Raw genomic sequence first — 26,316 nt, forward strand, 5'->3', positions numbered from 1 at the left:
AACAACATTTTGAGAAACAGAGTCCTGGTGAGCTCAGTTTAGGAAACCCTGCACTATTCCATGCTATTTCCCATCAAAGATGGTTATCTAACAGAGCAGTCATTTTAAAACTAATGAAACAACAAATCTTGCTAAAAGGATGGTCTCTAAAAGAGAACTAAGATATAGAAATATTTAGACTACAACGTAAACGGTAATTACATTTGCTGAAAAACAAATAGGGATATACATCCTAATCAAGAAGAATATACATTCAGGGAGAAGAGGAGAGAATGTTTGAAATTGAGATGGTCTACTCCAGGAAACTGGGATCAAAATAGCTAAGGCAAAGTGTTTCTTTTATTTTTAATAGGAAGGTCTCAATATAGAAGGCTTCTATCTTAACACAAGCTGGAGATTTCAACTCAAAGTTTCACTTCAGAGTTTGAATTGTGTGGCTTGGCTACAGCTGACAACCCAATTCAAATCCTAACTTTAAGCTATGCTTCATATATGGAGCTTTACTTGTAAAATAAATCACAGTTAAAGTACAAGGAATATTTGTCTCCACCCATTTGTCTGAAATAGATCTTGAGTAATAAAACTATAATTCTCTAGCATTTCTTGACATATATACCAGTTGACATATTTTCCCTCTTTACTTCATGATGGTAGGCTGAAAGGTATTTTGTTAACTCCTCATTTATCTTCTTTTAATAAATCATAAAGATAGCATATTCTTTTGCAGGTTTTCTTAAATATGAGTGTTTTTAGAGTCAACTGCTTGAAGGAAAAGACATTTTTATTTATGGATTCAGCTGAGATGAAAGAAAGCAAAAAGCCGTATAAATAAATTGCTACAAACATTGCCTTCATTTTAATGTAGTTATCAAAGTAAAACAGGTATTTACAATAAAACACTGCACAGAGAGAAGGCAGGCACATGAAAGGAACCAAGAGAGATGTAGGTAAGATGAATCTGTGGCCTTACTATTTTATTTGTGAAGCTTAAGGATATCACTGAATGGAAAATAGGGTCAACATAGGCCATCAATGCCGAACGAGTCGCTCTTTACAAAATGTGTTATATGTTATCTTGTTTCATCCTCTCTAGTTCATTTTACAGATGAGGAGACTCAGGCTTAGCTAATAAGAAGTCAGAAGTACCCTAGGGGTGGACAGTACACATTCTCCAGAGGTAGCACATTTTAAAAATGTTCATATGCCTCTTGCTAAGATAATGTTTAAGAAAAGAGAGAGAGAGAAGGACAAAAATATTAGATGAAGTATTGTGAAATACACTACAGAATCATCAATACTCAAACCATAGGAAGCAGAGTATTCAAAGGTTTTTTTGGTGAGTGTGTCTTTGTTTTTCAAATGTGTTTTCTCCCCTCCACCAACAATGAAACAGGACCATCTTTAGGGAAACCACATTGCCCTGATCTGGGGGCTCCATTCACATTGAAATATATAGGAATGGCACCCATAGAAATGTGCAGTGCACATATGTGGCCTTAAGGAGAGGCCTTGCCCACTTCCCTCCTCTTCACTAGCCCTACTGCCAGGGTTGCGAGACGTGGCTATTCCTATGTAGGAAATCAATTCAAGTTCATTTCTTCTTCCAATTCAATAGTGGCATACCTATTGAATGCCAGTATTGTATACCCAGAATATATACCCAGCCTCTTTGACTTTGAGTACCATTATGGTTTTCAGTTATATGTGGCCAAGAGAATTAACACACCAGGGACATGGTAAACAGGTCTAGGTTGTCATCAAGTGGGTAAAAAGTTAGTTATAGGTATGTAAGAGTAGAAGCCAAGTAACCAAAAAAGTTCAAGTGGCTTTGGAGAATACTTAAATTCTTAAAACCCTAACACATGATGTCTTCCCAAATGTTAGTTAGAGAGACCATCAAGGAATCCAACAAGACCAATACCCTCAAGAGATCCCTTAGTTTCCTTGGAAATATAAATATTAACATATTTATACACACATACATATCTAGAATCACATGTGTGTGCATATGCACGTGTAGCCACTGAGGAAAAGAAAATACTCTGGCTACTAGAAGCAGTTGCATTAAACCATCCATTTGTTTAAACTTTGGAGAACTACCATAAATAAGTCAGTTCTGTGAAAGTCAAAGCTTCACATCATTGACCTCACCCTTCTTTGCCAGAAGTTTTAAATTTACTTTTTTTCATTTAATAATTCTACTGGAAAGTCTATTACAGCATTTACACTTCCATTTTCTTTTTCCAATTCAATTCTCATAACAATCCAGAGAAACTGAACACAATTGTATAGATAAGAAAACCAAGGCCAACAGGTGACTTGCCAAATGACAGCTACTTAGAGGCATGCAAGGCTGAGACTTGAAACTGTTGTTTTCAGTATTAGTCAACTGTTCTTTCTTTAATATTTCTCAATTTATGTCTCTCTCATTTCTTTGCACCATGTCTGTATTCAATTTTATGGTAATAATATCAGGTAACTCTCAGAGCTATCTGAGATCTTCACAGGAAGGTAAAAGGAAAAATCTCCATTTCCAAGATGGAACTCAGATCTAGAAAAAAGAACCTAACTATAGAACAACTGGATGACAACTGCTCTGAAGTGGATGGGGAAAATAGGTGCAGATCTCAGTAACTTTGGAAATGAGTGGAGACTATGAAGTTAAAGATAAAAGGAATTGCACGTAGGCCTACTACTGTAGTTGATAAAGTTGTTTCTCATGGGAGTAGGGATTATCAATTCTGAAACCACTGTACCTGTATACTGGAACTGAACATGTAAGTAAATGAATAGTGGACAGTAAGAGCCAGTTCTCTCACTATTAGAGTGTGAGGTTACAGATAGGCAGGAGAGGAGGTTAGAATGAATCACGTGATAATAGATTAGAGTTGGAGACATCACTATCAACTTGTGTTTAGCTTAATATAGATACAGATGAATAAATGGCTGTTGAAGATTGTGTACAAACAGGTTAATAGACATATATATATTTATAAGTTCTGTTTGCTGAGTGGACCTTAAAGTAATGACATCTCAGTAGCAACAAGGGCCTCTAGTGTCCAGATCTTAGTTTCTAACACCATTCTCCAATATAAGGAATGAGATTCCTTGGACAAATGACTGATTATTGGGCTAAAGCAGAGGATACACAAGATGAGACTGGCGTACCCCATAGTGCCAGAAAATAAGGAAATACTCAAAAAATCAAAATGATCGGCATGTGTCAAAGGGACACAAGAGCCAACTAAAAGTGGTCTCAGTGGCCAAAGCTGAAACAATCTGAGCAAGAAAATAAATGACATAGTATTGGGTTATAGCCCAACATATAAATTAAATATTTATGAATCAATACTGATATAAACAAATGATTAAATAAATAAATAAGGAAGAATAAGCAAATCTCCTACACAAAAGAATTCCAAATAATTAATGCAGACACTCCCTCTCAAGGTGGTGGAACATAGCACCCTCCCCACCCCACCCCAAGGGTGGACTGCAAATAGTTGGGCATAGAAGAAAGTTTGGATGTCCTTCCAATGAGTACAATATGGAAAAGGAGGAGGGGAGTAACTTTGCAGTGGGGAAACTTATTTCAGCCAGGTGATTGAGCTTAACATTGTAAATAAAAAGTCACGTTGATAACATATACTCTTGATCTGATATGATGAGAATCCTCTGTGGTCTTCCTCCCAAGCCCATAACTTCAATCTAATCAAGAAAATAATAATCAGACAAAACCCCATTGAAGGACATTCTACAAAATATCTACCAGTACTCCTCAAAACTGACCCAAGGTCTTCAAAAACAAGGAACGTCTGAATAACCACCACAGATTAAGCTGAAGGAGACACGATAACTAAAGGCAATGTAATATCTTGGATGGGATCCTAGGACAAAAAAAAAAAAAAACTGGTAAAAACTGAGGAAATCTGAATAAAATATGGACTCTAGTTAATAATGAACTAAAAATATTGGTTCATTAACTGTGAAAAATTCACCATACTAATGTAGGATGTTAATAATAGGGTAACAAAGTGTGGGGCATATAGGTACCTTCTGTATTATCCTTGTAACTTTCATGTAAATCTAAAACTACTAAAAATTAAAAGTTTATTTTAAAATACACACACACACACATAAACCTTCCAAATGAAATGACTTTTAAAAGAAAATTTTTTTAAAGATTTTATTTTTCATTTTTCTCCCCAAAGCCCCCCAGTACATAGAAGTGTATTTTTAGTTGTGGGTCCATCCAGTTGTGGTATGTGGGACGCCACCTCAACGTGGCCTGAGCAGAGGTGCCATGTCCGTGCCCAGGAGGTGAACCGGTGAAACCCTGGGCCGCCGAAGCGGAGCGTGGGAACTTAACCATTTGGCCACGGGGCCGGCCCCGATTTTTTTTTTTTTAATCTTAATTTCTCTGGTGGTATTTTGGAACCATTAATTGAACAAAGCCCCATAGAGCATTTACAACCAACTCTTGAAAATGTGTACCAATGAAAGGAAGAAGGAATGGCATGGATATTCCAAAACATAAGATATTTAAAATTACTCTTGTCTTAGCTTAGGCAGTTGCTGAGGTAATCCCTCTCCTATCTTATCTGATTTCCCTTCTTTATTACACTTTGCTTGGGCTTATGCTAAAATTATTCAGCACACTGAATAGCCACCAGTTGGCAGTGGGAAGCAGTGGTTAAGACCCAATGGGCAGGGGCGACTGGATTTAAATATTTACAGAGGATAGGCTTGCAAAGTGGACAAGCCACACACGGATAAGCAGGAGTTAGCTATATGCTCGAAAGCTTTCGTTAATTCTTGACTCAAGAATCCAATGTTAAACTGGCCTTTTAAGTAGAGCACATTAATTGCAAATTCAGGCCCTAATTAGAGGGCTTTCCTCAACTTGGTCAAAAATTCACAGAGCATGTGAAGCATTTTTTCTACTTCAATTCAAAGCAGCACAGTGAATGAATATAATGGAAGAACTTAACCCAGCATGGTGCAAAATGAAAGAGTCTTTTTCAGTGAATGGCATGTGAAGGTGGAGGAGGAGGGAAGTGCCACAGCAGTAGGGAGGGAGGAGACTTGAAAATTACCCTTTATATTCCAATCACTTTAAGAATTCTGACAGGTTCTGATCTCCTCACTATCCAATTTTTCTCAATCCTAAAGAGAACAAACAAAGCAAAAGAAAACAGCCTCAGGCCTCAAAATAGCAGGTTTCAAACATAGAGAACCATGATGCTAACACCACCTTAAGGCAACCTACTGCACATGATTTCTGAGCATCAGCAACAAGGAGCCAGGGAATATAGGCAGATGAATCACTCCAGGGTCACCAGCTAGAAGTTATTCACCAATCCTGGTTCAGTGAGGCTCTTCAGGAGCCTTAAGAAGTTGCAAACTCTAAATCCTAACGAAAATCCAAGCTGAGTGCTCTTGATCTCCAAGAAGCCCAGACCAAGTCTGTAAAAGGTACTCCCTATAGCTTTTCCCAGGGACGGGGGTTATGATGCTCTAGACTTGGGCACACGCAACCACTTCAGTGGGAATGGGAATGTTTCTCTAAATGAGATGCACCCATAGAATCTTGCTGTTGATTCCAAATTTAATTATAATTCCTGGCTAATTCTCCCGGATTCCCTTCCCAGGGCCACCTCTCCTGGGAATTCCTGGGAGTTATGCTCTCCCCACTGGGGGCAGCCTGAAGCCAATGACTATTTCAGGAGTACAAAAGTTTGTCCTTTCATCTCAGAGTGGGACAGCTTTTGGTATGATTCATACTCTGGAGTGCCCCATGGGATCAGGCTGAGGTTAGACCTCAGCTAAAACCACATCTTTGCCTAGATTCTTCCTTGCCCTATCCTAACTCTCTCACTCGCTTATAGGTTTCACCTGAGAGTATACTGTTGCTCAATAAATACTTGCACCAGAATCCCTCTCTCAGCCTTTACTTCTAGAAAACTTGATCTAAGTCACCTGCAATAAAATGTTCTAATTATGATAATAATAGTAGTGACATCATCATCAACAACCACAAACACAATAGCTGCTCACAGTTACTGAGGGTTTATTATGGCCAGGCACTGTTCTACGGGTTTTACAGTAATCATATCTTTTATACCTCACAAAAACCCTTGAGGTAGTTGCTATTATCATCCCCATTTTGTAGAAGAGGAAATAAAGGCTCTGAGAGATTAAAAAAATACTTGCCCAAGGTCACCCAGCTAGTAAGAGGTGACACGAGAATCCCAGGCAGTACTGCTACAGAGTCTAGCCTCTTCACCTCTATTCCACTCTAATTCAAGTCTGAATATATTTTGCAACCACAAGATTCTTAAAATTAACCTATTTGTTGTAAAGTTTCTTATCTTAAGGACCCAAAAGTGTATTCTTAAGCAGCTAGTCTAGACTTGGCCATGGGGTCTAAAGAAAATGCGAAGAATTATTTCACATATCAAATGGGAAAATACGTTGTGGGCCAGCTGCTGATTTATAGGATGCTGGGGGCACTATCGAGAGGAAGGGCCCCCCTACCACCCCTACAGTAGAGCTCAGGCTGCAGGAAGTTAAAATCCATGGACAGACTTCAGAATGCTACTGTTTTGTAGACCGACCTAAGGAAAATGAGGTGCATATTCCAGAGCTGCCGGCTACCCTGTACTTTATTTGGGTTCCTGACCCCTAGCCATAAGGACCCAAACTCAAAATTTTAACAGTTGAGCGGGAAAGTCATTAGAACATCCTCCCTTTCCTCTCCTCTCCCTCTCCTCTTCCCAGAAAACTGCAGCTGCACATGTCACCTCAACATGGAGACTCTGGAGGGCTGGTTTTGCTTTCAACAGCCAATTAGAAAGCAAAAGGCCAGCAAAGTCCTGCCAGAGACTCACTGGGCCCTGGACAACTTCCCACATAAACAAAGTGGGGACTCCTTTAAAGAAAAGATGCCCTTGGCTTTTTGAGAGTGAGAGTGATCTTCCTACAAAACCACAACCTTTCCCTGGCCTTGAGTTCCCCTTATGCAAAACCAAGTATATGTGGTTTTACTTCTGTATAACCTTCTTCAGCAAACCCACAAGAATTTGGGTTCTAGTACAAGTGATTTGCCAATTACTCCAGTTGAGGATAATTAGAAAAAACAGAAACCAAGGTTTACAGAGGAAGGAGGTAACTCAGAAGGCAGAATCAGTGTAGAAATTTTGGAAATAAAGCCTGGACAAGAGAAGAGAGGAAGATGAGTTTAAATCAAAGCCAGATTAAAACTTTTAGGCACTGATACGTAGTGTAGAGATTGTTGTAAGCTCCTCATTCCATATGTAATTCAAAACAAAAACTTTATACGCTATACACTAGGTGGGATGTATGCCAAAATTAAACTAGTTTCTTCCTAATTTTTTTCTTTTCCACAATGGCAAAATTTTGGAGAAGTCCATATCAGCTAGATTCCTATATTTGGAACCTTTGCTTGGCTAGCCCCCTAAAATTGCTTGCCGACTATTGCACAGAGCAGCACGAAATAAAGTAAAACCTAGGTCTTAAAACTAAATCCTTGTGCCTGTTGGGAGGAGAGAAACAGTAGTATGTGCAATAGTTGCTGATGTTTATACTTGGCGTAAATTTATATCAGACAAAGCTAAGGACCTACATTCTTTTGCATTTTAGAGGCCAGGGAGGGAGCTAGAGGTGGGACATAGGAAGATGGAGTCAACAGCTTTTGTGCTATAAAATTCCAATAAAATCCCAAAGTCATTGAATATTTTGGAGAAATCCTAGAGACAGAGGGGAGGAAACATCTTGAAATGTATTCATGATTGGCAACAAAGTGAAGGAACTCTATGAGCATAAGCAATATTCACCTGGAAGCCTGCAGTTGCATCATACTCATTACCAAAACATTGAAACATGCCTGTGCTGATTGTCAAATAGCTGATCCCCTCAGCAACCTCTACTCCCCCAGGGATCCCAGGAGCCACCGGAATTCCCAGGACCCAGGGAATGGGAACTAAACTAAGGGATTGACACCTGGACCTGCTCAGGCCAGTGTCCATTCTGAATGGTGAGTGCCCTCCACTGCTGGCACATCTCTCTATAAACATGACATTGAAACTGCATGGTAGGGAGAGCATGAAATTTTATTAGCAAATAAGAGCTGCAGAATGGGAATGAGGAGTGCAGTGGCTATTATAACTCACTTAAAATAAAATATATTTTTAAGGACATTCTGATTTCCTTTTAATTTAAAGTTTCTCAACCATTACATTTCCCACTATGGGGGTTTTCAGGACTCTAATCCTTGGAGTTGGAAAGACAAGTCTGTAGTTCTAAAACTTGTTGTTGGTGGTAAGTAAAGACACCAGAGGACACATTAACCTTCATTCATATACACCACTCAGATATGGGGCAAGATGCCATCCATAATTTCATTCAACATACAATTAATGGGGCCCCCACTATTATCCAGACATCCTCCTTGGTGCTGAGAATGCACCCACAATAAAGACCCACTTATAATTCTCCAGAACCCACAGCCAGCGATTCTATCACATTGGTCCCTCTTTAGAATGATTTAAACTTTTTAAAAAGTTCTTTCATTTCACCTTAAAAAATTTCCATGGGAAAGGTTTTTCTGGAGCCTTGTGGTCCAGGAATGCTTTCCTCTTTTTTTCTGGAGTGAGCATATTTAGCCTATTGTGACTCTTGGCTATAGATGGTTCCTTAAGCATCAAACAAATGGTGTACACTGAGTAAGACTGAGGACATGTGCTTGGTGAATTACAGGCAGGAGCAAAAATATAGTTGCACTCAGAAGGGTTTTCTTATTTATGTTTGGTTGTCTCTCTTTTTTCCTTCTTTCCTCCCTCTTTCCTTCTTTTCTTCCACTTTTACCTCTCATCTGTGATCTATAGTAGCCTTTCTATTTAACACAATGCTGTCTAAACAGAAGTTAAAATATAATGACATACACCTGAAATTTATATAATGCTATAAACCAACATGACTTCAATAGAAACATTTAAATAAATAAATGCATATATATAATATAAATATAAATTTTTAAAAAATGAGGAAGGGAGAAAGCGATGGAAGAATAAATGAAGGGAGGGAGGCAGGCAGGCAGATCAGCCACTGCTTGAAATTCTAGTTAAATCACAGCCCAGGGAAGTATTAGTATGATAATACTGGATAACCTTTCTGCTTCAAGCTGAGTAATTCAACTCCTTTTTCCATATATTTTGTTTTACAAAGGCCCATTCCTCTCACAAACTTTTAGTATCTGCATTAAGACCCTCCTCATATCCCCCTGCCAGTACATCATCTCTGTAATAAATTGCCTTCTGTTTGGTAATACCTTGTTTAGATTTTATTTTCTAAAACTACACTTTGATGATGAGACAGTGGAGTTTTAAAAGATATTACAAAATTAAAATTTCTGCCTGTTGCAGTTTCTAGGAACTAAAGCTGATCCTCATCAAATTATGCTAATTTACTGTACAGTGTTTAATTAAATCTTACCCCAGGCAATCGACTTCCAGGGTTTATTTTTACAGCTTAGAACTTTCAAACACAAAAATGCCTTTCAATTTAAATTTTTAAAAAACTATTCACTGAAGTTTATTAGGAAAAAATTTTTGCCTTGCATCCTTTACTCCAGCTTCAGGTCCCTTTCTTTCTCATTCTTTGTCTCTTTCTCTTTTCCGGAGAACAAAAATGTTTCTTACAATGTCCCTTCTCCATTCTGAATAGTAGATAGTAAATTTCTTTCTGAAATGGCAATTTTCTTCATCTGGGCCATTTCCCAGGCAGATTGTGTTCAGCTAAATGTAAAGATAACTGACTGGGGATAAGATGGGACCTCTTTCATTAGGAAGTGACAAGGACTGCACATGCTCCAATAGAATACATGGGTCTCATTGCCACTTATTCCTCAGGTTCGCTTTCATGGGCGAGGAACAGGTGGATATTCAACAGGCTGCCTCATCTCCTTACCACCGGCTAGAGTTGAAAGGAAGGTGCTCTCTCCTTTCATCCTCACCCATCCACCCAGTCCCTGACTTAATCATCTGTCAGCTGACAGATAAAGAACTGTGCTTTCTAAATCTTTCCTTGTAGAAATCCCTACATGGCGAAGAACTACCTGAGGCTCACTGGGCTTCTGCCACTAAACCGTCACACAAGAATGTGAAAACAGAACCAGCCGACCTGAAAGCTTAGAAGACATTTTGCTTCAGCTAGGCATGTTTTTGTCCTTCTGGACATAATATTACATCTGAGTGTTACAACATTTGCCCCAAATCTTGATTTTAAGCAGATCAATGTTTTCAAATCATTTTCCAGAGCAAGTACTATAACATTTTTACAATTTTCCATCATTTCTTGGATTTGAATTAAAACAGTGAGCATTGTCCTTTGAATGCCATATACAATTCAAAGTTGACATGGCATCACTGAGGTGTTGGCCTGTTCCCATCAATGTCCTCTGCACAGGGACATTCATTCACCCTTTGCTGTGTGATTTCTGCCCTTTCCCATTTAAGTCACAGAGAAGAGGAACAATCTCCCATATGTCAAATCCACTCAACCTCTGTGGAGCACTTGTGGTAGGCAGCTTCCAAGATGGCTTCTAATGATCCCTGCCACCAGGCATTCTCAATCTGTGTACTCCCTCCTACACTGCACCAGGGTTGATCTGTGTGGTCAGGGAAGTAGAGTAGAAATGATAGTAGATCACTTCTATTTTAAGTTATAAAAGATGACATCTTCCATCTTGGATACTCTCTCCCTCTCAGTCTCTCTCTCAATCAATCAATCAATTTCTCTCTCTCCCTTTTTCTCTGATTTCTTGCTCTGAGAGGAGCCAGTCCCATACAACACTCAAGTCTACAGAGAGGCCCACGTGGCAAGGAGTCCCAGCCAACACCCAGCGAGGAACTAAGTCCTGCCAACAACCACAGAAGTGAACCTGGAAGCAAATCCTCCCTGAGTTGAGCTTTCAGACGAGACTTCAGCTCTTTCCAACATTTTGACTGCAAGTTTATGAAAGATTAAGCCTTCAGAACCACCAGCTTCCCAGATTCCTGACTCACAAAAACTGTGAAATAATACATGTTTGTCATTTGAAGCTGCTAAATTTGAGAGCAATTTGTTACATAATAATGGGTAGCTAATATAGGAATGTTGACTATCCTATTCTTCCCTTTTCTGGTATCTCAATCAAAGCCTGATAGGAAAAGAAATCATGTGGTCATTTAGAACAGAGGGACTCAATGCAGGTAAGGGTTAAACAGGTGACAGAGTTGCTGAGAACTCAGAGAAGAGTGAGACAACCCAGAGATTAGCAGCGTCAAGCAGCCACTACCACTCCTAGACTAGAAGGGGAAAGAGAAGAAGTAGTGTTACCAGAGCCCATGGAACAGATTACTTTCTAGTGTGGCACTGTCCAATAGGACTTTCTAAGATACTGGAAATGATCTATATCTGCACCATCCAATATGGTAGCCACTAATAACATGTGGCTACTTAGCACTGGAAAGTGGCTAGTACAACTGAAGAACTGAATTTTTTATTTTATTTAGGTTTAATTAATTTAAATGTGTATAGCTGTATAGAGCTATATACAATGGTGGTTACCATACTGCATAGTGAAGCTCTAGAAGCTAAAACCATAGTAGGCCATTCCCATGGGAGCTGGAGCCTTGGAGGACATGTTGCTGCTGCCTAAGATATCACTAGAGCTAGAGAAGGACCAAGAGATAGTCCCTGACATCTCTCATCACCACCATTACTCTTTCTCTCAAATTTTCCTGCCAGTACTTTCCATGGGTGGTATCTGGCAAGAAGCAGATTCCTGGAGCCAGTCTCCCTGTGGGATATAGAGCAGAGCAGGGAGGAGGTACCAACTTCAAGGGAGTACGAACCCAGGAGAGAACTCAAAGTCTTGATGAGCTCTAGAATATCCACAAGCAAAGACCTTTCTCTTGATAAGCAAAATAATACCATCTTCCTTTGGGGTTGCACAGTAGCCTTGGGGGCAGCCCTAGGACTCAGCTAATCAAGTCTTTTCTTCCAAACAAGTACACGCTCTCTCTAAAAGGAATTCAAGTAAACAAATGTCTCTCCATCTTCTTTTGTGTGTTGCATGGGGTATTGTATTTTCCATGGTAAGCTGTAAATTGTTCTATTCATTTTCCATTGCTGTATAACAAATTACCACACACTTAATGGCTTAAAACAACACACACGCGTTATCTCACAGTTTCCATAAGACAGGGATCCAGGTAAAGCTTAGCTAACTCCTCTTTGCCAGGATCTCACAGTCAGTAAGCAAACTGTTGGCCAGGGTGGAGGCTCAACTAGGGAAGAATCCACTTTCAAGTTGATTCAGGTTGTTGGAAGAATTCATTCCTTGCAGCTGTATGACTAGGGCACCAAGCTTCTTACAGGCAGTTGTCTGGAGGCTGCCCTAAAGTCCTAGAGGCTGTCCACAGTTCCCTGCCACATGAACCTTCCGGTAGGCAGTTCATAGCATGGTTGTTTGCTTCTTCAAGGCCAACAGGAGATTTCCTTGCTCTGGCCTGCTAATAAGGAGTTTCATATAACAAAATACAATCATGGGCATGATACTCCATCACCTCTGACATACAATGTAACCTAAACAAGGAACCAACATCCCATCACTTTTGCCATATTGTATTAGTCAGAAGCAAGTCACAGGTTCTGCCTGTCCTCAAGAGGCGATTATACAAGGATGTTATTCATTGGAGGTTCACCTTATGGTGTGTCCTCCATATTTGTGGAGAACAAAGTCTATGTCTTATTGATATTTGATGTTTATATTGTTAACAAACATCACAGTGCTTTGCACACTGGAGTTGTTTAATAATAATTTTTTGGATTAGAAAATCATATTTCCAAGGTATTGCTCCTTGGGAATACATTGATACCCAGTATGCGGCAAGATGGGAAATGCAGGGGAAGCTAGATGGTTCTGGAGATAAACCATCTGCTTGGCTAGAACAGATAGTAAGATGTCCCAGCCTCAGGGGGCTGACATCACAGGCTTAGCCACCTAGACAAAAGCGCAGACACAAGGGTTATTACATAGTTCAGGAACATGGTCTGAGATAGAAGTCACACATTACAGCTGTGTCGCAGGTCAGGATGCAGATGGAGTTTATTTGGCTCACATGTCATTTTTTTAAAAAAATGAATTAGTAGCTAACCTTTTCAAATCAGGAAATTCCACACCAAAATTCAGATTCTTTCTTCTTCTTGAAATTGCAATAATCAGCAGGATATGACTTGTGGCCACCCTTGTAAATGAGGAATGTACTTTCCAGTCCATCCCAATCCTGACCCAGCCCTCTCCATTCAGAAGTCATGTGAGTTTGCAACCTCTGATCTAATGTTGCAAGGGGTCTTGGAAAGTGGACCAGGCTCAACACCTAGAAACAGAGGAAATGACTAAACTTTAGTAGTCCAGACAGGAAGCTGAGTTCTTGGAAGCCTCTAGATATGGAGGCCTTCACCAAAAAGGGGCTCTGTTAAGAGTGAAGCCAGGCTAGAGTTACGAGGAGTCTCTGCAGACTCAGTTTTAATAGAGGAAGTCAGGATAGGGATAGCAAAGAAGGCCAGTTCTATAGAGGCTGGCCAACAAAGCACCTTTGCACTGTAGAATCCCATGATCAGAACCAGCCACTGGCAAGACAGTAAGAAACACATAAGATGTAGGGATTCTGTCTTGGTGAGTCCTAGGACCCTCATTCTCAGGGTAATATACTTGAAAAGGGGGCTTAATGCTCCTCTTCCACCAGAGTGGAGGGGCAGAAAGTAGAATTCCATCCCTCAAAGAGGACTGGCTCAGAAACTAGAGAAAAGAACTAAGCCTATGAGTGGAAATGCTAGTAAATTCCATGAAGAGATGGGGAAAGAGGCTGGAGCTGATAAAGGGATTTCATTTCACTTAATTCTTCAAGAATCCAAATTTGTTTCAAGAAATGTTTGGTTTCTTCCAAATTAAGGTATTAAAGAGTCTGTCTCCTGATTTCCTTAAAAAGAAAATATCATCACAGAGTCTCAGACATATTTAACATCATGAATGCAGAGCTTCTGCAACAATTAGCAAGGAGTTTCTATTTCAAAGGAGAAATTGCTGTTTTTATGAATTTTCCCTAAGTGCTGGATAAAACAAATTACTCTACCCCAAAATCTTTCTTTGCCTGCTATTTTCTCCTTCCGCCACCTTTCCTATTTCTTAGCCATCCTCTATTCAGGTGTAGGGAAAGATCAATTTCCTGCTAGTGAATTTCTGAATACTTTAACCTCCTGTTGGTGAATTTCTAAAGCTTGGTACAGTCCCTGGTTTCCATGGTGATAATTTGACAGTAACTACCATCCACTTTCACCACTGGATGTCCACAGAGAGGTGTGGTTTATTCTTGACTGGCAAACTTTTCCACCACGCCTGGCAATCACTCCTACTATTGGTTCACAGAAGGTCTATGAGTGACCTCAGAATCAGCTGTTGAGGTGGTGAAGACTGTTGGACAGCTACGTAAAGCAGCAGTAGCCAGGTAGGTCTCAGTGGGAGGTTATGAGGAACGGAGAACACCCCTTCAAAGTCAATGCTGTCCATACCAGGGTTAGTTTCATATGCCATGAGTGGCATATACTTAACCTCCAGTGCTTACGCATGCCACATCCTACTAAGCAGCAAAATAAAACTCCTCCTAAGAAGCATGTAACCTGAAATTATGATGGAGATGAGGGCAGCTATGAAAGAAGGAGGAGGAAAAATTGAGTGATGGGAGATTTACCATTGCAGCAGATGGAGCCACTGTCTTCAATGTTGTTATAAGAAATAGAGATCCCCAAAATTCTTTTCTCAGATCTCTGGCTGCCATTAGCTGTGTTTTCCCCAGCCCTCCACCCAGTACCTGGAAGTCTCCATGGTGATATGAATAAGTCTTTAGATTTTTTTTCTTTCATTCTTCTTGGAAACTTTGAAAACATCCATTGAATATGCATTAATTTAAAAAATTCATCCAACTAATCTTCAAGGCATGGCTCAAGGACTGCTGGCTCATGAACTCATCAAGTAATTGCTCAGCGTTTTCTGTGAAAGGAAGATTGTGGACTGTGCTGTTCCCAGGAAAGCAAGGTCTTCCCTTTTGGTTATTACACGCTAAGGAAGGGAGTATGGGAGTGGAAGACTATCTGTCCTTGAGAGTTGACTTTATTACCTCTCCATGGAGCATATCTATGACTTTAAAAGGAATGTCTGAGTACTAGAAGTTTGGTAAGAAACTTCCTTCTTTTTTGAATCAGTGTACTACATTCCACCATTAGTACTCCCTTGAGTACCAGCGAGGTAACCAAGCATGCCTGGCACCTTTATAAGTCTCTTTTCAGGGGAGCTAGGTTCCAGCTCATAAATATGACTGAAATTTGGTTGCAAACATACCCCAAAGGCTACAAGTTGATGCTGCGGACACAAGTGAAACTCACTTGTCAGCCGGGCTCATCTGTTTCATTAAGGATGGGGCTAGGTGGACAGGGACTGCAATGAATCAAGTTGTTTTGAGGTCTAAGTGAGAAAGCTTGTGACAGGAAGAATGAAGTTGAAAAAAAAGTTTCTTTTTATACAGTAGATAGAGGAAAAGAAGTCAAAACTGCTGCCAATGGGTACAAAGTCTCCTAACACTCTGTGACCTACACAGCCATGTGTACTGCATGGTCCCCTGCCCTGCCTCCCTCAGGAAGAAACAGAATCTTATGCTATGGAATAAAATCCAGATCACTGTTTTGGGGCCCCCAGTCTGACGTTCATCAGACACTTTTTTCAGTCTATCTGGGAAAATGAATCACATAGAATAAGAATAATTTTTCCTTCCCTCCAACCCAAACCCCCGCCCATTTACTTAATACCCCCACTGCTTATGCATGCCATATTTATTTGAAAGATGGTTATTTAAAAGATTCTGTTAAACAAGGGGATGACATGTATATGATATGTACTTGTGTGTATGTGTGTAAAACATCAAATGAAGATGACAAACTGAGGCTAAGAGCCATGCAAAATTCCCATTCTCATTGGATGTTCTGTTTATATGTCACTGAGTAACAAACTTCCCCAAAAATACTCATTTATTCAGCTCATGAAATTGTAATTTGCAGTTAAAATATTGACTTACGTCTATAGTTACTGACACAAAAGACTCTCTAGATTTATTAAGTAAAAAAATAAATTAAAAAGCTAATTGTAAAACAATGCATACAGTATGGTCCAAATTCCAGAATTACAAAACTCAAAAACACAGAATAGAACCATATATACGTGGTTTTGAATATATACAAAGTGGTTACTTCTAAGGAAGGAATTGAGTGAAGGGAGACTTTCTGTTTTATTCTAAATACTTCTTTATTATTTGAATTTGTACAAATATACACAGTTGTTACTTAGGTAATTAAATTAAAAGTAAATATATTAAGAATAAAAGAAGTTTTACAAACCCATCTGAAAATCAATTTTCTTGGTATAGTAATGACTACAACCCATCATCCAAACAATTGATCAGTGTACATTTAAATCAGCCATCAGTATAGTACAGCCACTATGGAAAACAGTATGGAGATTTCTCAAAAAATTAAAAGGAACTATCATATGATACAGCTATTCCACTTATGGGCATTTATCCAAAGAACATGAAAATACTAATTTGAAAATATATATGCAGCCCTATGTTCATTGCAGCATTATTCACAACAGCGAAGACCTGGAAGCAACCCAAGTGCCCATCAATGGATAAATGGATAAAGAAGACTTGATATATGTATACAATGGAATATTACTCATAAAAAAGATGAAATTGTGCCATTTGTGATGACAATGGATGGACCTTGAGGATATTATGCTAAGCAAAATAAGTCAGACAGAGAAAGACAAATACCATATGATTTCACTCATAAGAGGAAGATAAACAAACAAACACATGGATAAGGAAAGCAGACTGGTAGTTACCAGAGAAGAAGGGGGTTGGGAGGAGAGTGAAAGGGGTAAAGAGGCACATATGTACCGTGACGGATGGAAATTAGACTTTCGGTGGTGAACATGATGCAGTCTATACAGAAGACAAAATATAATGATGTACACCTGAAATTTATACAATGTTTCTAAACCAATGTGACCTCAGTAAAATAATTTAAAAAATAAAATAAATCAGCCACCAATAGCTCTCCTTACTCTTATAGTCAATAGATGTTATTATCTACTTAACACATTTGACACATTCTTTTTTTTTTATTAAGGTTATGATAGATTACAACCTTGTGAGATAAAAATATGGAACGCTTCACGAATTTGCATGTCATCCTTGCACAGGGGCCATACTAATCTTCTCTGTATTGTTCCAATTTTAGTATATGTGCTGCCGAAGCGAGCACTTGACACTTATTCTTAAGTTTGAAAATTGCATGACTTTCCTTCCCAATGAAACCAGTAAGCACCTGAAGACAAGAATTTTGTCTCCTATTTTTTCTATTTCCTGCCTTCCCACCATCTGGTACATTGTTTAGCACATAATAAATATTTGATAAATATTAGTTGAATTTAACTCACTCTAAGTCTCCTTATAGGCTAAAGATTTGATTGTTGTAAATGTCTGAAAGGATAAAGACTACAGACATACAGGAATACAAATATCTCCTTCAAATTTACACCTTCTACTGAGTCTGCTCCCTAGTTCTCAGTTGGAATTATGCAGAGGCAGGAGAGAGGAGGGAGAGAAGTGCACTTTTAACAGACTGGTTTTCTGATCTATAACTGGCCACCATTATTCTGTGTCCTATGTCACTTTAAAAGCTGCCTTGAAATAGCGTATTGTTGAGTTTCTTAGAGTTAAGAGGGAATAAATACAAGACAGAGAAAATGAGATATATGCATAAAGTTAAAGATACATACAAGCTGTTATAGCATTATTGATTAAAGCAAAATTTAGAAACAAACTAAATGTGAAAAATAGAAATAAATATTTAAATAAATTAGGATCGATCCCCACACCAGAACATGCTGCAAAGCCATGTTTCCAAGGCCTAGTTCACACAGTAAACTGACTCCATATGTTTAAGTCTCCTCCACTCCCAATTCCTGTTGAAATCAAAAGCCAAAATGAACAATGGGGAAAATGTTTTGCTAGCCTTGAAAACGAGGTAAGGATCTTATCTACAAGTCAGACATTTTAAGTAATTATAGCAAGTTCTAAGACAACTGAGACTAGATTGAAGAAAGAAATAGGAAAAGAAAATCATACCTGAGCAATTAATGAAAGGGACCTCATCCCAGATGAAAATAATTGTTTACAATACGGCAAAGAAATGTTATGCAAATCTCAAAATGATTTATGAAATTACATGAATAAACAGTAATAATCTAGACTGAAAGTCACATACAATTCAAAACAAAAGTTTTCTCCTCTCTCATATACCCCTGCAGGAAGAGAAGATAGAAAAGTTTTCTTGATTTACCATCTTACAAGGGCGGCATCAACATCTTTTGTCATTCTTGATTTAAAGTCAATTTTTTTTTTAATTTAAAGATGCTCACTAGGGTTTTCTAGCTGGCCAAACTTGGAAGTAGTTAGAGGAATTAAGAGCTAAAAGAAAAATGTTCTCACAATCTTCCTTAACCTACACACAAAAGAGGCATTATGCTGAACATTCAAGGCCAAGTCCTTGAAAAAGGTCAAAGGCTTATATGCTGTGTATGGCCAAAATAGAAGGAGAAGCAGCACCACCTAATCTTCTACCTCTAGTCCCGCGACCAGAAATTCTCCTAGACCTACCCTCATCATGAGGAGGAGCTGGTTACGCGTGTAGCATTAGAGACCCTTTGGGCCATGGTGCTTGGCTATCCAAAGATGCTTATTCCTGCAAAAGCCACAAGATTGTCAGCGCTCAAAACCTCCTTGGAACATCACAGGGCCCATTCCTCAGCCATCTATGTCTTCTAAAGTGCTTCCACCATCTTATTTCTTACTGATTTATATGAGCTTAAAAGTCCATTATTATTGGCATCACTGCTTTATCTTGCTTAATGAGAGAAAGTATATATTATTAACTACAATTTTCTTTTGGTAAAAGTTGCTACTTTTTCTTTTCTATCGTCGTAGTACTTTAGTTATAAAATCGCTAAATTTTACTATTATTATATTAAAATTTATTAGTAGTAATAAAAAATTTAGTTTGAGCAATTCAGTGAAAACAGAGGTAAAGGGAGGAATAAACACGGTTTGCTTAAATTGATGTAATGCAAATTTTAAAACCATATTATCAAAGATTATGTGAAACTCTTATAATATGCTTAATGTATTCTAAATAAAGAGTACATTCTTAATTTTGTTCAAAAAGAGAAAATGTTTGTATACATTTCTATTTAAATATGTGTGTATACGTGTGTTCATGCATATATATACATATGCATATAGATTGAAAAAAGATATCTCCAATATTTGTCATCTATAGATGCTGAAATTACCTATAATTCATTTTCTTTAATGTGTTCAAAATTTCCTATAATAAACACATCTCGGGGCCGGTCCAGTGGCACAGTGGTTAAGTTTGCACATTCCACTTTGGCAGCCTGGAGTTCACTGATTCAGATCCCGGGTGCAGACCTATGCATGGCTTCTCAAGCCATGCTGTGGCAGGCATCCCACATATAAAGTAGAGGAAGATGGTCATGGATGTTAGCTCAGGGCCAGTCTTCCTCAGCAAAAAAGAGGAGGATTGGCAGCAGATGTTAGATCAGGGCTAGTCTTCCTCCCCCAAAAAATAAAATAAAATAAATAAACACATCTTAAATTAATACAAAGTAACCATTTTAAAATAAAAAAGCTTAATATAATCAAGAAAAATGAACAAAATTGTTTCATTAGTATTAGATTAGAATCATCAACTCAAAAGCAGAGTAAAACAAAATCTGAAGGCAAGCCAATGATCAATACAGAATGAACAAATTTTCACTATTTATTGTAACCAATATCATTCACTAAGTAAAGCTTTTACAATGTAATTATGATATATTCTCTATTCAAGCCAATATTTTTGATAAATGATAATATTCTATAAGGTTAAATCAGTCAATATCCTACTATAAAGCTTTTTTTGTTTGGGGGGAGGTTTTCTTTATATACTGAAAGGAGTCCCTCACTTATAGTTAGAGGCTGGAATTCAAGAATGTCTCTGACATTTTCCAACTGTGTGACTTCAGCTGTCGCTAAACATCTCTGAACCTCCCAGTGTCCACAAACTACAAAACATTGTTACACATTGTCACTTCTTCACAGGATTACTGTGATGAACTGATATAATTTTGGAACTTTGTGTAAGATTGTGTAAAGAGAACTGTATTAATATAGTGATTTGAAATCTGGTTTTGGCACAGTCACCTGTAATTGCTAATGGAAAATCACAGTAAAAATATAAATAAAATTTCATTTTTAAAAAAGCTTTAAATTTAATAGGGAAATAGAAAACATTTCCTAGTATTTCACCCAAAATGCCAATTAAATGATACAATGATGGCACAAAGTGAGGGATAAATATGATTCAGTTGCAAGACTCACATATCACCAAATGGAGACATGAGTTCCATGGATAAGTTTGTAGCTCAGATCATAACCAATATAAGTCAGATCACGAAAAAATGCTTGTCTTTAAATCACTAATATTTTGAAGGTTAGAGAATTAACCATCAGAAAATCTATCACTAAGATACAGATTCAAATGTGGCTGCAAAAAGAGTCACACAGTATCTATCTAGCCAAGATCATGTGGCTCAAACTGTAATTGATGGTAGTTCATTTTTATGAGACTTTAAATTTTGTAAATAGTCTTTGATTGAAAATAGGATGATTGCAATGTAGTATAATAACAGAATATAGTCACTGATGATAGTAGATGAAATCTGACAACAAATTGATATACTTGGACTAATAACAGGGAAACACTCAACTACCTTGGCAACAAGTATAATTGAGATGACAAAATTATGTATCAAACTAATTTTTACAGGGCAAGTATGTATTTGTAAATAGGAAGTCTATGTAATATGCATATATATAAGTCTAGAATATTGAAAAAGATAACTACACAGGGCACTGAAATAAAAAATAGTTACCAATTAATGAGGGCAAATATTTAATCACACACAGACATAATGCATCAGAACTTACTCATGTAGCAATTTTCCACAGTACAAAAATGATTAAAGATGAAAGCAGAAAAGAATATATGTGAGTAATGGCAGTAGTTCCAATTACTGGAATTTCTGCTCATAAACTACTATAATACTTTTTATTATACTCAGTTATCTGGGGTCCTATCATATTATGATGACAGTTCAAAGACTGCGCTGCCAAACCTGATTCTTTCGATTAAAAATTGGCTATCCTGGGGCTTGCCCAGTGGTATAGTGGTTAGGGTCGTGTGCTCTGCTTCAGCAGTCTGGGGTTCGCAGGTTTGGATCCCAGGCATGGACCTACACACCACCCATCAAGCCATGCTGAGGTGGCATCCCACATACAAAACAGAGGAAGGCTGGCACAGGTATTAGCTCAGTGACAATCTTCCTCACCAAAAAAACAAAAGAAGGGTTATCTAACAATTGAGTATTGAAATATATTAACAAAAACATAATACATATTTTCTTATTTCACCTCTTTTTAATAGCTTCCTCAGAACTATGTAGAAAAATAATACTAGCATTATCACCATCATACCAGGAATTTAGGTGAGATTTGTTTCATTGTCTTAAGTTTTGTTTGATTTTTTGTATTAATTAGAAAATATTGCCCCCAATCCTAAGGCTGATACTATAATAGAAAGCAACAGAATCTAATGGGAGAGAAAGCCAAAACTAGATCCAAAATATATAAGGATTTATATACGGAAAAATGGTATTTCAAACTCTTGGAGAAAGATAGAATTCATTGGTACTATGCTCAGTGCACAAGCTCTCTCTTAGGTCTATGGTGTCTACTTAGCAGAATGCCTGGCATACGCTCAACAATCAATAAAAAACAATTGTTGACTAATTCAGTAAAAAATATTTGTCACTTTTCAACCACATAGAAATTTAAGATGTAACAGAAAAAAGCAAAAAGAAGAATTAAAAGAAAAAGTGGCAATTATACATGTCAATTCAATTTTGTGTAAGCCTTACTATGCAAAACAAACAAAAAACAAAAAAAAAGAAAAACAAGATATCACAGAAAATATGGATAGATATAAACACATAAAAAGGAAAAAGTCTGTATGAAGAATACAATTAAAAGAAAAATGATAAAATGGAAAAATATGTGCCATATGTATGACAGGAGGTGATTAGAATTTGACATATCAGAAAAAAAATTCTAAGAAAAATTAGCTGAGGATATCAATAGGTAAATAAGAAAATACATATAAATGGTCAACAATCCTGGAAATTATTCAAGCTTACTAGTAGTGAAATAAATGCAAATGAATACCATGATGAAATGCCATTTTAAACTAAAGAATTGCCAAAGAATAAAATAACCAAGAAGAAATAACCATGTAACCAAAAAGGAAACTTTCTGAAAAGCAATTAGAAAGTATACATCAGGGGCCGACCCCATGGTCGAGTGGTTAAGTTCGCGTGCTCCACTTCAGCAGTCCAGGGTTTCGCCAGTTCGGATCCCGGGCGCGGACACGGCTCCACTCCTCAAGCCACCCTGAGGCGGCATCACACATGCCATAACTAGAAGGACCCACAACTAAAACTATACAACTATGTACCAGGGAGATTTTGGGAGAAAAATGAAAAGTAAAATCTTAAAAAAAAAGAGAAAAGAAAGTATAGATCAAAAACTGTAAAAGTACACTATATTTTTACCTATTTCATATTTATTTCAAATCAGTTATCAAATATACACATTAATATTGATATGCTGTGCAAGAAAGTTCTATATAATATTTATAATAGAAATAATTGGGAAAAAATCTAGATGCTGCCTCCCACTCTCCATTCTTTCCTTCTTCATTTTGTAATAACACTACCATTCTCCTCTCCGTGTTGTAACAGGTGACATTTTTTTTTTTTTTAAAGATTTTATTTTTTCCTTTTTCTCCCCAAAGCCCCCCGGTACATAGTTGTGTATTCTTCATTGTGGGTTCTTCTAGTTGTGGCATGTGGGACGCTGCCTCCGCGTGGTCTGATGAGCAGTGCCATGTCCGCGCCCAGGATTCGAACTAACGAAACACTGGGCCGCCTGCAGCGGAGCGCGCGAACTCAACCACTCGGCCACGGGGCCAGCCCCAACAGGTGACATTTTTATAAGGAAGTAATTTGCCTTTCATATAAAGGGAAGGACATGGTGCTCATGAAATAGTTCCAACCAGATGGAAGCGGGCAACACTCTTGGAGATAGAAGAGAAACAATACAGAAGAAATCTGGATTTCTAGGGGACCTCACAGAGTAAAGACACCCATCACAGCTAAGTCACCTGCCTATCTCGCTGTATCAAGAGAGAGAAACAAGCTTCTATCATACCTGAATGACTAAATGTTCAGGTCTCTTTGTTACAGCAGCTTAGTCTCTCTTCTAATTAATACAATGCCCAACAATATAGCATTAAGCTCTAAGGGATCCAGAAGAGTGGAACGGTTAGATTGAAAGGCAAAGTTCCAAAGAACTTTGCATAGTGGGAGCTTAATTCATGTTTATTGAATTGGACCAAAGCAAATCCATTTTCCATGAAACCCTTTAGTAGCATTTTAATGAACTCCCATTGAAATAGCAGGTTAAAGTTAGCTCTAGTTTTAAAATTTGCCACTATTTACAACATATTCAGCAATATTTCTAGGATTTTGCTATGGAACTATTAAGCGATTTCTTTTACATTACATAATTCCAATAAGGACTTATTTGTCCTTTTGTGTGGCTTAAAAGCTGATGCAATATTCAATACAAAAAAGGCTGTGAGTCATTCAGCTTGTTTGGGCAGAAGATGGAAACTTATTGAATGTAGCCCCTCACCTGGTGTCATGGAAACCTGAACAAGTGAATACAAATGTAAAATAGGAATTCACACAATTTCAGAAGGTATACAGAATTACAAATTCAAAAAAATAGGATAATTTGCTTTTCACACTGATTTCTTTACTACTATGTAATATTTTTCTATTGAGGTTTTTTTTTTTTTAATACAGGCAAAGGAGAGAAAACAGTAGACATTTTCAGAATTTATGTTTCCATCTAAAATTCCCAAATCAACTAAGCCTAAAGACTTCAAAATATATTTTTAAAGTGTCAACCAATGACAGGTACAAGGAAACTGAAATTCTTCTCTAGGGGTTCTATTAAACTTTTAGATGCCCTGACTTTTCAGTGATTTTAGGATAATCGTAGAGACTAGAAAGAATAAATTCTTACTATCTGAACACAAGACCAAAGGTCAGTGTGACATCAGCCTTTGTCCACACAACTGTCAGTCCAACTCTGAACGAGTCAATCCAGACAAAGATGGATTAGTTGAATATCCTTGAGTAGAAATAGCTAAAGATAGCTCTACACTTAGCAATGAGACTAGGTGGATTCAACTAATATGTCTCAAGTTTCATATGCATACAAACAAATGCCCTGAGCTGGCACTTTATCTCCTAGTAGAGATAAAATGACCCTCACAGAAGATTCTTCTGGAGCATTCTTCTATTCCGTGCATCTCATATTTTAGATACATGTTTGAGGGGAGACAATATCTCACCTTAATAAGTGTGTCTTCCTTTGCCTGACCAACTCTTCAGGTTTCAGGACAAATATCACTTCCTCAGAGAAGCCTCATGGCCCCCTACCCTCACCCCACAGTCTGGGTTAGATGCTTTTGCTATATGCACCCTCATCTCTCTATACAATTTTATCATGGGCTTGGCACACTTTATGCAACTGCCCGTTTGTTTATCGGTATCCTCCACTTTACTCCATGGAGAACGGACTATCTCAATCTTATTCACTGTTTTGTTCCCAGCAATTAGCTCTATGCCTGGCAGAAAATGGGCACTCATTGTCAAATGACTGACTGAATGAATGAATGGACAACTAATGCCAAAGAAATAAAAGGGCAAGACAAACCCACCATTTCTTCACCTGCTCTCCTGGGTCAGGCCTCAATTTTTTATTTGGTAGAGTAGTTATTTTATTATTATTTTCTCACAGAGCTTCAGGTCTCCCTGAAAACCACCTACTACCTCTGAAGGCCGGACCCAAACTTTCCCGCTTTCTCTGCATTACATGTCCCAATCTTGCTTACAACATTTTGAACAGTAAGGAGAAAATGACGCAGGAGTACTTTTTGCTAATTTTCCAATGGTTTATCAACTACTCCTGGACACTAAAAAAGGGCATATTTTCTTGACTGTATGTCGGAGTTTATCTGCTAAAATCTGTAAGCATTGAATGTAGATGAAATCTTTCAATATATTATGCATATAAAAATATGTAGTAATATAGCTTTACATTATTTTTAAGATAAGATATTCTCTATATAAAAGCAAATTTCTAAAGGTTCAAGTTTCTGAGATTAATTAAGATGGTAATGAGAAAAGTTAGGTGAACTCAGCTGTAGATTTGAACCGTGACTATTACTATCGCTTTTCTCATTCACCAGCTGGGTTCCCTGAAGTCAGGAAATCTAGTAGAACAAGGAAGATGCACTAGGGCTCAAGCGCCAAGAGTTGCCTTTGGCTCAATAACAGGGTTGAGATCATAAATTTGAACTGCTCATCCAATTTCCCCATTATGAAATTTACAGACTATTTCTTCCTTATATTCCAAACACTTTGCCACCCAACTGTGGTCCCCATCTGGCTGTAGCTTTCTCTGTATCAGTCCTGATTTTCTGGTTGATGATTCTCCTATGGAAATTGTTTTTGAACAAAACGTTGCAGAAAACAATCTCAGCTGCTGAAGAAATACATTCTGAAATACCCTGTTTTCATTTGCCAACCGTAAAAGTCCAGAAAAATGGAAATTTAATTTTGAGTATCTGAGAAAAATCAAGACAATTATATTTTTAAAATAACACTTGAGAAGTGTTCAGTTCAAAATCCAGCTTAATTTTTTCTGGGGTGGGAGGGGGGCCAGAGGAATGACATTTATACTTGATGGTCAGTGTTAATGGTTTATTGTAGTCCTAACTTGCTGCACAGTTTCCATCATCCCACAAAGCTGCTCTGTTGAGGGGATGTGAACACTGCTAACACTGCCCAGTCAAGTATGCATATTTTAATGATGCTTCTAAAATACA

At 37.9% G+C, this 26,316-nt stretch overlaps 1 protein-coding gene and 1 non-coding gene across 8 annotated transcripts in view; both read right to left on the minus strand.

Annotated features, from left to right (window-relative positions):
- The window catches only part of RBMS3 (RNA binding motif single stranded interacting protein 3), a 1,256,175-nt gene that overhangs the window by 906,770 nt on the left and 323,089 nt on the right, over positions 1–26,316 (minus strand). The window lies entirely within an intron of this gene.
- LOC139076270 (U6 spliceosomal RNA) lies at positions 17,333–17,439 on the minus strand. The gene has a single exon (XR_011527682.1). It is a non-coding gene; the product is annotated as a U6 spliceosomal RNA (small nuclear RNA).

The sequence above is a fragment of the Equus przewalskii genome, chromosome 15 (genome assembly GCF_037783145.1).
Source record: "Equus przewalskii isolate Varuska chromosome 15, EquPr2, whole genome shotgun sequence".
Lineage (NCBI taxonomy): Eukaryota > Metazoa > Chordata > Mammalia > Perissodactyla > Equidae > Equus > Equus przewalskii.